The sequence below is a fragment of the Miniopterus natalensis genome, chromosome 16 (assembly GCF_054644295.1).
Source record: "Miniopterus natalensis isolate mMinNat1 chromosome 16, mMinNat1.hap1, whole genome shotgun sequence".
NCBI lineage: Eukaryota > Metazoa > Chordata > Mammalia > Chiroptera > Miniopteridae > Miniopterus > Miniopterus natalensis.
In genome coordinates, this window is record NC_142096.1 from 16,733,106 (window position 1) to 16,743,809 (window position 10,704).

The following is a 10,704-nucleotide window of genomic DNA, read 5'->3' on the forward strand; positions in this document are numbered from 1 at the left end:
TGATTGAGCATTGTGGGAGAGGGGTTGCAACTGTTCCTCTCTTAACTCAGCCCAACTTCCCATTATTTATTTTTGAAAATGCCCTATGGACTCTCTAGTCATTAAATATTATTGAAACCCCATGTAAAATAACTGGAACATTTGTATTCAGTTTCCCAATGGATTATGCAGCGATTTCCAAAATAATGCCAAGTATATTTGGCTAGGTTGTTTTGCACTTTGTGAACCTAAGATTAAAACAAACCAACAAAAATTAACAGGTTTTGGGGTGTTTTTTTTACAATATATAAACCTAGTAGACATCTGCTTTGCCAATTAAGCCACTAATAAGGAAGAGATATGGAACCAAAAGCCCAAAGAATGGATCTTCTTTAAAAGCAAACAAAACACTCATCTAGCAAGTGGAATGATCACAGTCAGAAAATCACTTGTAAAATAACAGTGTGATGGTAAGGTCTGTGCTTGGGGTCAGGGAGACTGAGGCTTCGGAACTGCTTTACCTTTTGCTAGTCATCCCCCTGAAAATTACTTGTCCTTTCTGAGCCCCACTGTTCTTTTTTTTCCAAGTATAAAACAGGAATCATGGCAACCCTCATTAATTTAATTCCATGTGTTGAGTGGCTATTATGAGCTACACACTCTTCTGGTGCCAAGGAAATAGCAATGAAGAAAATAGACCAAGAGTCTCTGTCCTTGTGGAAACCAGGTTTTAAGTGCAGGTTAAAAAAAAAAAAAAAAATTCAACATAGTAAGTAAATGCATAGTATACTGAAAGATGAAAAAAAATAAGACTGTAAGAAAAGAGAGTACTAGGGAAAAATATTTTAAGTAGTGAAGTTAGAAAGAGCCTATCTATTACAGTAACATTTGAACAACAGCTTTAAAGATGAGGGAGTGAATATACCATTCCTAGGAGACGATACTCCGGGAAGAGAGAATGCGGGTCCATATTTTTGGCCATTCTATGCTGCTGTTCTCCAAAGAACACTTTGCTCTCCAATGCAATGTCCCATTAGGATCAACTTGGAAGTAAGTGTCAGCAAGCCCAGATTCAAGGTTGTCCTTCCAACAGGGGATGGAGGTAGAGGCCTCTCTATGTGGGAGAGAGCATGTAGGTGTGAGAAGAAAAGGTCATGAGGTGTGACCAATATATCCATCATGTGCGTCGTAGCAGAGAAACAGGTTAGAAATACTATTTCAGAAATGCAGAAATTGGATTTGAAGTTCGTAGACTGGCAGTTTGCCTAATGGATAAATCAGTCATGAGAACAGGAAAAGAAAAAAATCCTAAATTTAGTAATGTTATTCTGAATGAGTGTTTAAAATTAAACAGAATCACAAACACCAGGCTCTAGTAATTCTTTTTTCAGGTTTTCTCCCTCACAAATGTTTTTTGATTGTTCATAAAATCCATGCTAAGAGGGGCCACACACTAAAAATTCTAGTTAATTACTAAGTTGAATCTTAAATCAATTATTTAATATGCCTCTATGATCTAGTCGTATTTTATTTTTTACATCTACTTTTGATATGTAGAAAATGGTTATAAAATGCCCCTTGCCTTACTTATAAACATCTAATAAACTTATTTGACTATTTTTCTACTGGTAATTTAATGGGAACCTTCTATGAATCATTTTGTAAAACAAATCAGTCTCAAGTCCTCTGAGAGCTTAGATATTTATATACTGGATTTTTCCAGTAGGGGATACACCTGTTTCTCCAGGAGAAAGAGCAACTCAGTGCTGCAGGAAAAGAAAGCTGGTCACGCCTGGCCGGGCTTGGCTCAGTGGTTGAGCATCGACCTGGGATCCAGGCGATGGGGGTTCGATTCCTGGTCAGGGCACATGCCCGGGTTGCGGGCTGGATCAATGACTCTCATCATTGATGTTTCTGTCTCTCGCTCCCTCTCCTTTCCTCTCTCTGAAATCAATAAAGGTATATTAAAAAAAAAAAAAAAAAAAGAAAGCTAGTCACTTTATTTCTTCTCTTCATTCCCTGCTGCCCAGCTAGTTCTTGCGTGGCCCAGAGAGGAGCTAAGTTGAAACATTAGAATACATTGCACCCATCATTGGGAAAGTGAGTGAGGGTTGAGCTGCCAATTGCTCTGTTTCAGCATTCAACGGAGAGGGTAGATAAGCAGTTCAAGTTGAATAGGTCATGTTCATGAACTTGGGACCACAGAAGAGGGCTGCTCTACCTCTCTGTCCCACATGAACCCAGGTATATGTGGGTTTTGCTTCTTGCTTCCTCATGGATTTCTCTTCCACCTGTCCCCAGGAATATTTTTCCTTCCAAAGCATAATTATTGATCCTGTCATTCTCAAGCTTAGCCAAATGCACTTTCCCTGTGCAAGCTAAATTTGAGGGAAGCTCTACTTGTGTGTACAAACATAACAGAAACAAAAGCAGAAGTCTTATTCAGTTTTGTACTGGACCGTTTGTTGGCCCATGCATATGGCTCTCTGTGAACTCACACTTAACATTTATATCTGGTCACTTTTAACAGAGGATGCACCATAAATAGCATGTCAGCCTTGAAAACTCAGACTTGTATGAGTTACTACACAGATTGTTGGGTTGATGCCATGTCCACCCATCCACCCACCCACTCCACCTTTTGGTCTTAAATAAACCACCTTAGAAAAGCGAGATTCCATCCATTGACCTGGTCTCTAAGATATTACTCTAGTTTTTGCTTATTTATAATTTCAGATTCTAAGAGTTATGCATGAATGCTATTCTTAAATCTCACAGCTACGGTTAGAAGATTTTGTCTGTACTTGTTCTAGCCAGGGACATGACGTAGGACACTAATGCCTTAATTTCACCTGCCAAAAAGCTCATCTGATAATAATAGTTTGCTGGGAATTTGGGAGAATGATGGCTGTGAACTCCATGAAGAACAAATTTCCAACACTCACATACAAGAGTTAACTATATAAGAAATACAGTAAAAATTTTTATTTTCAATCCATCAGAAAATGTTTTAAAACAAAAAGTTAAGTCAAATCCGCAATCAATTTTGAGTAGCCATTGTGTGCTCTTACTTTCCTTCATTCCCTATTTGTGCTTATACACATGCACTTGATCTTATCTTGGTGATGTGTTGTCTATTGAGGAATTCACAAATCATTCATAAAATTTAGTCAGAGTAGTGTTAAAAATGTGACTAGTGCCAAGAGTAATGATTTGATTTTGAAAATATTCAGGAAACGTAAGATAAAAGAGAAAGAGAGGAAACAAAGAAAAAGGTAGGTTATCTATTTTTCTTTGTCTCTCTGTGTAGTTAGAAGGAAAAAGTATTTTCCCGGAATGACATTTAACAGAAGAAAGAATGTCTTTCAATTATGTCAGTAATCTTTCTTCATAATTCTACTCATCTCTTGGCTTTGCTTATAGGCACATGTGCTTGTGTTTTCTCTTTTGAACAAATTAAGCTTAGTAAGTAGGAGAAAGAAGGAAGCAGTAACACTGCTTGGGAAGGGGCAGAGAGAGTTTAACAGAGCAGGTTATGCTTGGGTTGGATTCTAAAAGATGATGCCTCCAGTTGGATAAAAATGGGGAGAGATAATCAAGTCAGAAGAACTAGAGATTGTGCAGGCACAAGGAGTGATATTTGTAGGCTTGTTAAAAGAAAACACCACACATAAACTGAGCCTGAAAATATGGCTTTTAACTTTGCAGTGATATGAGGAATAACTTCCTATCTTAATTTTGATATCACCAAAAGAAGATCCTGAAAGCAAAGATAATAGTGTACACAGTTTATGTGGCAGGTGATCCCAGGAAACACATGTAGGGGAATATGAGAGTAAATGAGGAAGAGGGAAATGTCATCAGAAAGATGAGCTGTGTAGTCATTTATCACTGTGGACAACTGGAATTCAGTCCTGTTAGGACACTTTGGAGGAATGTGTAGAATATATTTTAGAGGTTGCCAAGGGCTAAGCAAGCTGGGACATGAATTGACTAATTATCCTCTCATCATTGGATAAAGCACTAGCTCTAATACTTCTGGCTTGTTTTGTGCATGGGTCAAGTATTCTGTAGCAGTGAAGAGCAGCTTCACTGGGTCCAAGTCACAGGGGCATGTAGTAAGCAGCTTCCTGTGTTTAGAAGTAAATCTGAGATGATATGAATGGGGCACCTTCCAGTTTCTGTCTAGCCTTCTTTCTTACTGTCATAATGCTGTTCTCCTACTACTTCTGCCCTTCTCCTGCTTGGAAATGCCTCTATCAGGGCTCAGTAATGCACTATGGACAGAGATGCAGAAATGTTTCCCTTAGCTTCCTCAAAACATTGGCCTCTCTCAGGAGAAGATGGAGAAAGTAAGAGTTCAGTAAACTCAAAACCCCCAGCCCACAAATTGTTTTGGTTTTAAATCTTCCTACTGGACCCACCAAAAGACCTGTTGGGAGTTGAAGTAATAAAATATCTGGTCAGTTAGAAACAAGCAGAATAATTTCCTTTTATAGAAGATCCCAGAGACTCAGAACTTCCTTTTGATGTGGTTTTTGACAGTCCCCTTAGAAACAACCAATGGTCAAATACAGCAGCCCAGGTGTATGGCCTCGCAAAGAGTAAGGTATTTTATACCATGTTTTAGATTTTTTTTAAAAAGTGGAAATAAGAATTTACGTTGACTTTTAAATTCTTTTTCTAGTTAAAGTGGGGTTGGGAGATCAAGGGTCTCTGACTCCCTATTTCTTGAACTGGTGTTAAGGGACATTTTGCTAAAGAGCTCAAGGAAGCTTCTGGTTTGTGGTTACTTCCAGTCATTGTCATCTCAAATACATCCCAAGTTAACAATTTACTACTGAAGTAGACAGAGATTTAGAGATGTGAGTTGAAGTCACAAGTTGACTTCACTTCATCTTCTAGGTGTCAAGTTATTTATCTATGAATGGGAATAAAGGTAGCACACAAGCTAGTTGAAAACACAAGATGAAGTGTTTTATGTGTGTGTAGAAACATGTGTGTGTGTGTTTACACACATTTTATTAGTTCTACCTTTAATGCAAGCATTGGCTTTGTTTAATTTAAGTAAGTGATTTAACCTCACAGTTACTGAATCTGAAAAATGGATTGGATTAGATCAGTGGTTCTAAACTAGGACAACTGAACATTTGTCATTGTCTAAAGACAGTTTTGTTTGCCATAGTTGGAGGGAGTGTGCTATTGGTATAGAGTGGCTAGAGGCCAGAGATGTTGCTAAGCATCCTACAGTGCATAGGACAGCCACCTACAACAAACACTTGATTTAGGTCAAAATGTCAATAGCCCCAAGACAGAAAAACACTGAATTTGATGATCATTAAAAATGTGTATCAATACTGAGACTTTTCCCCCCCTCTGAAATGGTATTGCTTCAATAAAGTACAAATATGTGTTGACTACAAGTGCTTTCCCATTACAGTTGAAGAAAATCTAAAATCTTGGCAATAGCCTAAAAAGCTCTATGTGATCTGGCCCTGTCCTGCTTCTCTGGCCACATCTCAAGCTACTCTCATCTGCTCTCACTCTGTTTTGGCTCTACTGGCCTTCCTGCTATTCCTGCAACACTGCAAACTCCTCAGGGATTTGGATATTTACTACACTACAAATATTCTTCCCAGTTGTCTGCTTGTCTAACTTTCTCATTTTATTCCCATATCTGCTCAGATCTCACTTTATCTGCGAGATGTTCTCTAACCACCTGATTTGAAATGCCACCATACTTCATGTTTATCTCCTTATGTTTTGGTCACTTTATTTTTGTTCACACATTCATCTTTAGTGCCTGGTACAGAGAAGAGACTCAAAAAACATGTGTCAAGTGAATAAATCACTTGGAGGTCCTGTGTCAGAGATCTCCTAGCTTGTCTGGCCTGGCAGAAAGAGACATTAATTAACTTCCTATAAAACTTCCTTTGAACTCAACAGTAAGAAAATGAAAAACTTGATTTTAAAAAGAGGGAAAGGGGGAGGAGGGCAAGAAGAGATTAACCAAAAAACTTAAATACATATATGTATGAGCCATGGACGCAGATAATAGTGCAGTGATGGCTGGGGGTGGGAGCATGGTGGAAGGGGTCAGTGGGAGGGGGGAAGGGGGCATCTGTAATACTTTCAACAATAAAGATAAATAAAAATAATGGGCAAAACATCTGAAGAGATACTTCACTAAAGAAGATGTATAGATGGCAAATAAGCACATGAAAAGATTCTTCACATTATATATCATCAAGGAATTGAAAATTAAAGCAATAATGGGATGCCACATGACTATTAGAATGGCCAAAATCCAGAACATTGACACCACCAATGCTAAAGAGGATGTGGAGCAGCAGAGATTCACATTCATTTCTGGAAGAAACGCAAAATGGTACAGCCACTTTGAAAGATAGTTTGACACTTTCTTACACAGTTAAACAAACTCCTAAATCGTGCTATCTAGCAATTGCCCTCTCTAGCATTTAATCAAGTGAGTTGAAAAGTTGTGTCCACACAGAAACCTACACACAAATGTTATTGCAGCTTTATTCATAATTGCCAAAATGTGGAAGCAATCAAGATGCCCTTCAGTAGGTGAATGTATACATAAACTATTACATCCAGACACTGGAATATTATTCAGCAATAGAAAGAAATGAGCTTTCAAGCCATGAAAAGACATGGAGGAAATTTAAATGTATATTACTAAGTGAAAGAAACCAATCTGAAAAGGTTATATATACTATACAGTTCCAATTATATGCCATTTGGGGAAAAGCAAAATTATGGAGACAGTAAAAAGATTAGTGATTGCTGGGGGTTAGGGGAAAATGAAGAGATAAATAGACAGAGCACAGAGGATTTTTTGGACAGTGAAACTATTCTACATGATACTAAAATGGTAGATACATGTCCTAATACATTTGCCCAAACAGAGAATGTACAACACCAAGAGTGTATCCTAATGTAAACCATGGATTTTATGTGATAATAACGTTTAGGTTCATTGATTGTATACCATCCATTGTGGGATGTGGATGGGGGTGGAGGGCTGTGAGCATGTGGGGTCAGGAGTGTATGACAACACTGTATGTTCCACTCAATTTTTCTGTGAACCTGTATCTGCTCTAAAAAATAAGGCCAATTTAAACAGTTACACATAAAAAAATAAAAATAAAGGTGTAGAAATGGTGTTTTTCTTCCTCCCCCTCTAGGCACAGCATTTGGGAGAGAAGAGCTACCGCCCATTGCAAAGTAATGCAAAAGGAATTTGGCAAACAAAAGACATAAAGAAAAACAGGTTCTGGTAAAAACTCCAATTAAATGATAAATATGGTCTCTTGAAGTAGTATGTTTTCACTGAGGTGGTCTGGTAATTGATTAAAAGACTTAATTTTGAATGTTTTCTTAAATATCAAGCCAATACCCCAAGGTGTTTTCAGTTTTTCTTCCATTCTCATGCCAGATACATGGCATATTTTAAATGGGGGCTGAAGACTGAGCTGCTTGATTTTTTATAGCTCCTGAGAAATAGGCTTTCTGCAAGGATGAATTACTTTCTGGCTCACTTTCCCCCGCACACTTAGAGTAATAACTTGCACATAGTGGGGACACAATTAGTAATTTTTTTAAAAATGTGTAGTACAAATTATTCTGTGACATTTCCCTCATTGAAGATATTTTAAAAATAGATAAAATACATCGATTTGCATGAAAAATAAATATCTAGTAGAAAAATTTAGACAATACCTGTAATATTCATTTGATGCTAGATATTCAATTTTGTTTTCATTTCAAACATCATTTTAAAAAAGTAACATAAAAATGATAAACAGTGCTGCATATGCCTTATGTCTCATCAACTTTAATTCAACTGTCAGTTCTTTTCTCAGCTATATATGTTAACAATATTTGCTCCTGTTCTTGAATGGAAGGTATCTCTCCATTTTCTGTTCTTAACAATGATATTATGTCTCCTTTCTCTGATATTTCAAGAAAATACTTCATGCTGAGTTTAAATAGTATTCGGGGATCTAGTTACAAAAATGGTGAGAAATTACAGATCTATCTAATTCTGAGAACCTGAGGTCCTATTCGATCCAAGTGCTCAGCTCAGTTTCCATGAGAAGGGTGTGTGGATACCCATTCTGGCAAATTGAGGTGACCATGGAAGATCCTTGCAACTTTCTTCTCTCTGCTGCCAAAACAATGAACTGGCTCTGATGTCCACACAAGCCTTTGCAGCAAGCTATGGTCCAATTTTGCCAGCTTCAGCTTCCAATGTTCTACTGTATGGTTTATCAAACATATTCTCTTGACATTTAGGCTGTATCCACCATCTCAAAAGTTCCAAACTATCTCCAGGACTAATGGCTCAAATTACTGTGAAAATATATCAGGCCCAGGAAATCCAATAAATGAACAAAACTAGCCTTTTCTGCCCTAGAAGTGGACCAGAAGGAAAGAAAGTAGATGGATACCAGTAGAGTTACACTATTTAAAAGCCCAGGGAAGATAAACATGTCCATCTGGAAGCATAAAACATTTATATTTGGAGAATCAAGCACATGAATAACCCAACTGATCTCAGAGATCCCTGGGATAGCTTTATTTCATTCAATTAGATGATAACCCCTTCTTTAACAGTCAGGTATCAGGCATCTTTCTCAGCTGGCATATCATTTTTAAATTCTTCAATCTGGTACTCTCGGTGTCCCCACCTGTTGCTGGTGGACGTGGACTTCTTGCAATGTCACGAGGAAAGGAATTTTCTGAGACTTGCATGGAAGAATGAATGCTATTTATTTTCATGGAATTAAACACCTGACTTTCCAAGGTCCCATCTTTCTCTTCCTGCCAAGGAAAAAGACCCATTTCATCTTCAGCAGAGCTAGGATTAAAGCCAGTGTTCAGAGTTTCTGCTCCATATTTGTACAATCCAGTCCACATAAGGCTAGCTTAGCTTGTGTTTCCAGCTGCAGTTCATTGCATGTGGGGTCCACATGGCAATGGGCTATGTGGCTTCTAGGGCCACATAGCTAGGGAGGAAGCACGGGCGAGTGCCAGGAAGCAGGAGCAAAGCCAGAGAAACAAGAGGGAGAGAATTCCTTTGTATCGTGATTTTAACCTTCTAAGATTTCATATGCTTGCAGTGGCTCTATCCCCTCCAGCCAATGATCTCTGTTCCCATGTTAGACTGACAGGCAAGTATGTTCCCACCACCCCGACTTTACTGCACATGCATCCATCTCCCCCTTTTTCTGGTCCCTTCCCTTAGTGATCTGCAGGAAACGGACCAGTGGTTCCCTGGTGTGTGTGAAATTGCAACTTCATGGTGAAGCTGCCCAGATGGTCACGCTTATAATATCTGGCCTTCCCTTTGCTCCTTTCCTATTATTAATATTAGCTAGTTAATTACAATGGTAACAAATCCATGCTTTGTATTCCAGTTCTGATAAAAGTCTAAAGTGTTCCTTCCTCGATAATAGTAGCTTACTCCTTCCTGTGACCAGACTCACTTCCAGGTGAGCGAAATAAAACAATACACATAGCAATTCTAACTACTCAAACCAAGAACTAGCTTCCATTTGTTTGTTCTTTCTTTCATTTCTTTTAAATAATTCCTTCTTGTTTGGAGGAAGTGCCCGCACCATTTTCTTATGCCCCTGCCTAAAATGATTGCAAGTCATATTTGCACTCGTTTAAGAAATATCAAGAGAATAAATGAAGCAGCTTGAAATCATGGAGAAGTGTGGAAACTTCTGAAAGGGCAGAAATGACTGCAACTTTTTAAATCAGTAGCTGTCTTTAAAAAGAGTCATTTCATGCAGTACATTTGTGGGTAATCATCTAAATTTTCTCACTGTTGGTACTCAAGAGGCATTCTGTTCTTTTGTTATTAAAAATCCTATAGAAATGAAAGTTTCCAGACAAAAAAGTCAACCCATCACCCTGATTTACTCTGGGGCCCTGACACTACATGGTTGGTTTGTACTTGACAGTCTGGTGAGGTTAGAGCTAGTGTGTTATATTGTTCTCTAGTCAATTAAATGGGAAGAAAAAACAGTTTCTAGCAGCAGACTACAGTCCAGAGATGAAGCTCATCTTTCTTTTTCTTGATTATCCTAGTGGTTGCAAAAGTGAAGATGACTTCTCCCAACTAGTGATTATGTGTGTGCTTGTTTATTTGTTTTTCTGAGTAAGCATTGCCTTTGCCTATATCTTTTCCTCTCCTACTACAAGCTGAAGGATGGAAAGGATTTGGGCTTGATTACCATTAATAATAACAACACCAAACATAATGTCTGTAAATAATAGATATGCAGTAAATATGTTGAAGAAAGAAAAAAAAAGTGTGAGTAAGCACAGCTGTTTCTCGAATGCCCATTAGAGCACTGTGGTGTGATCCATTAGCCTTGAACTAGAAATCAGTCTATCCATTTTCATTATCTATCCTTTCATAAATCTGGAAATCTCTGAGACTCAATTTTCATATCTGAAAAATGAGCGAAAATCAATCTGATCTGCCATTCCAAGACTTGAGAGGCTCTATCAAGATAATGTAGATAAAGGCACTTTGAATTTGTGTTTTTAAAAAAATATATCTTTATTGATTTCAGAGAAAGGAAGGGAGAGGGAGAGAGAGATAGAAACATCAATGATGAGAGAGTCATCAATTGGCTGCCTCCTGCTGGGGATGGGGCCCGAAACCCGGGCAGGTGGCCTGAC

The 10,704-nt window shown here is 38.1% G+C and overlaps 1 pseudogene; it reads right to left on the minus strand.

Annotated features, from left to right (window-relative positions):
* Window positions 1-7,845: 7,845 nt before the first annotated feature.
* LOC107533125 (metalloendopeptidase OMA1, mitochondrial-like) lies at window positions 7,846-10,080 on the minus strand (annotated as a pseudogene).
* Window positions 10,081-10,704: the final 624 nt, after the last annotated feature.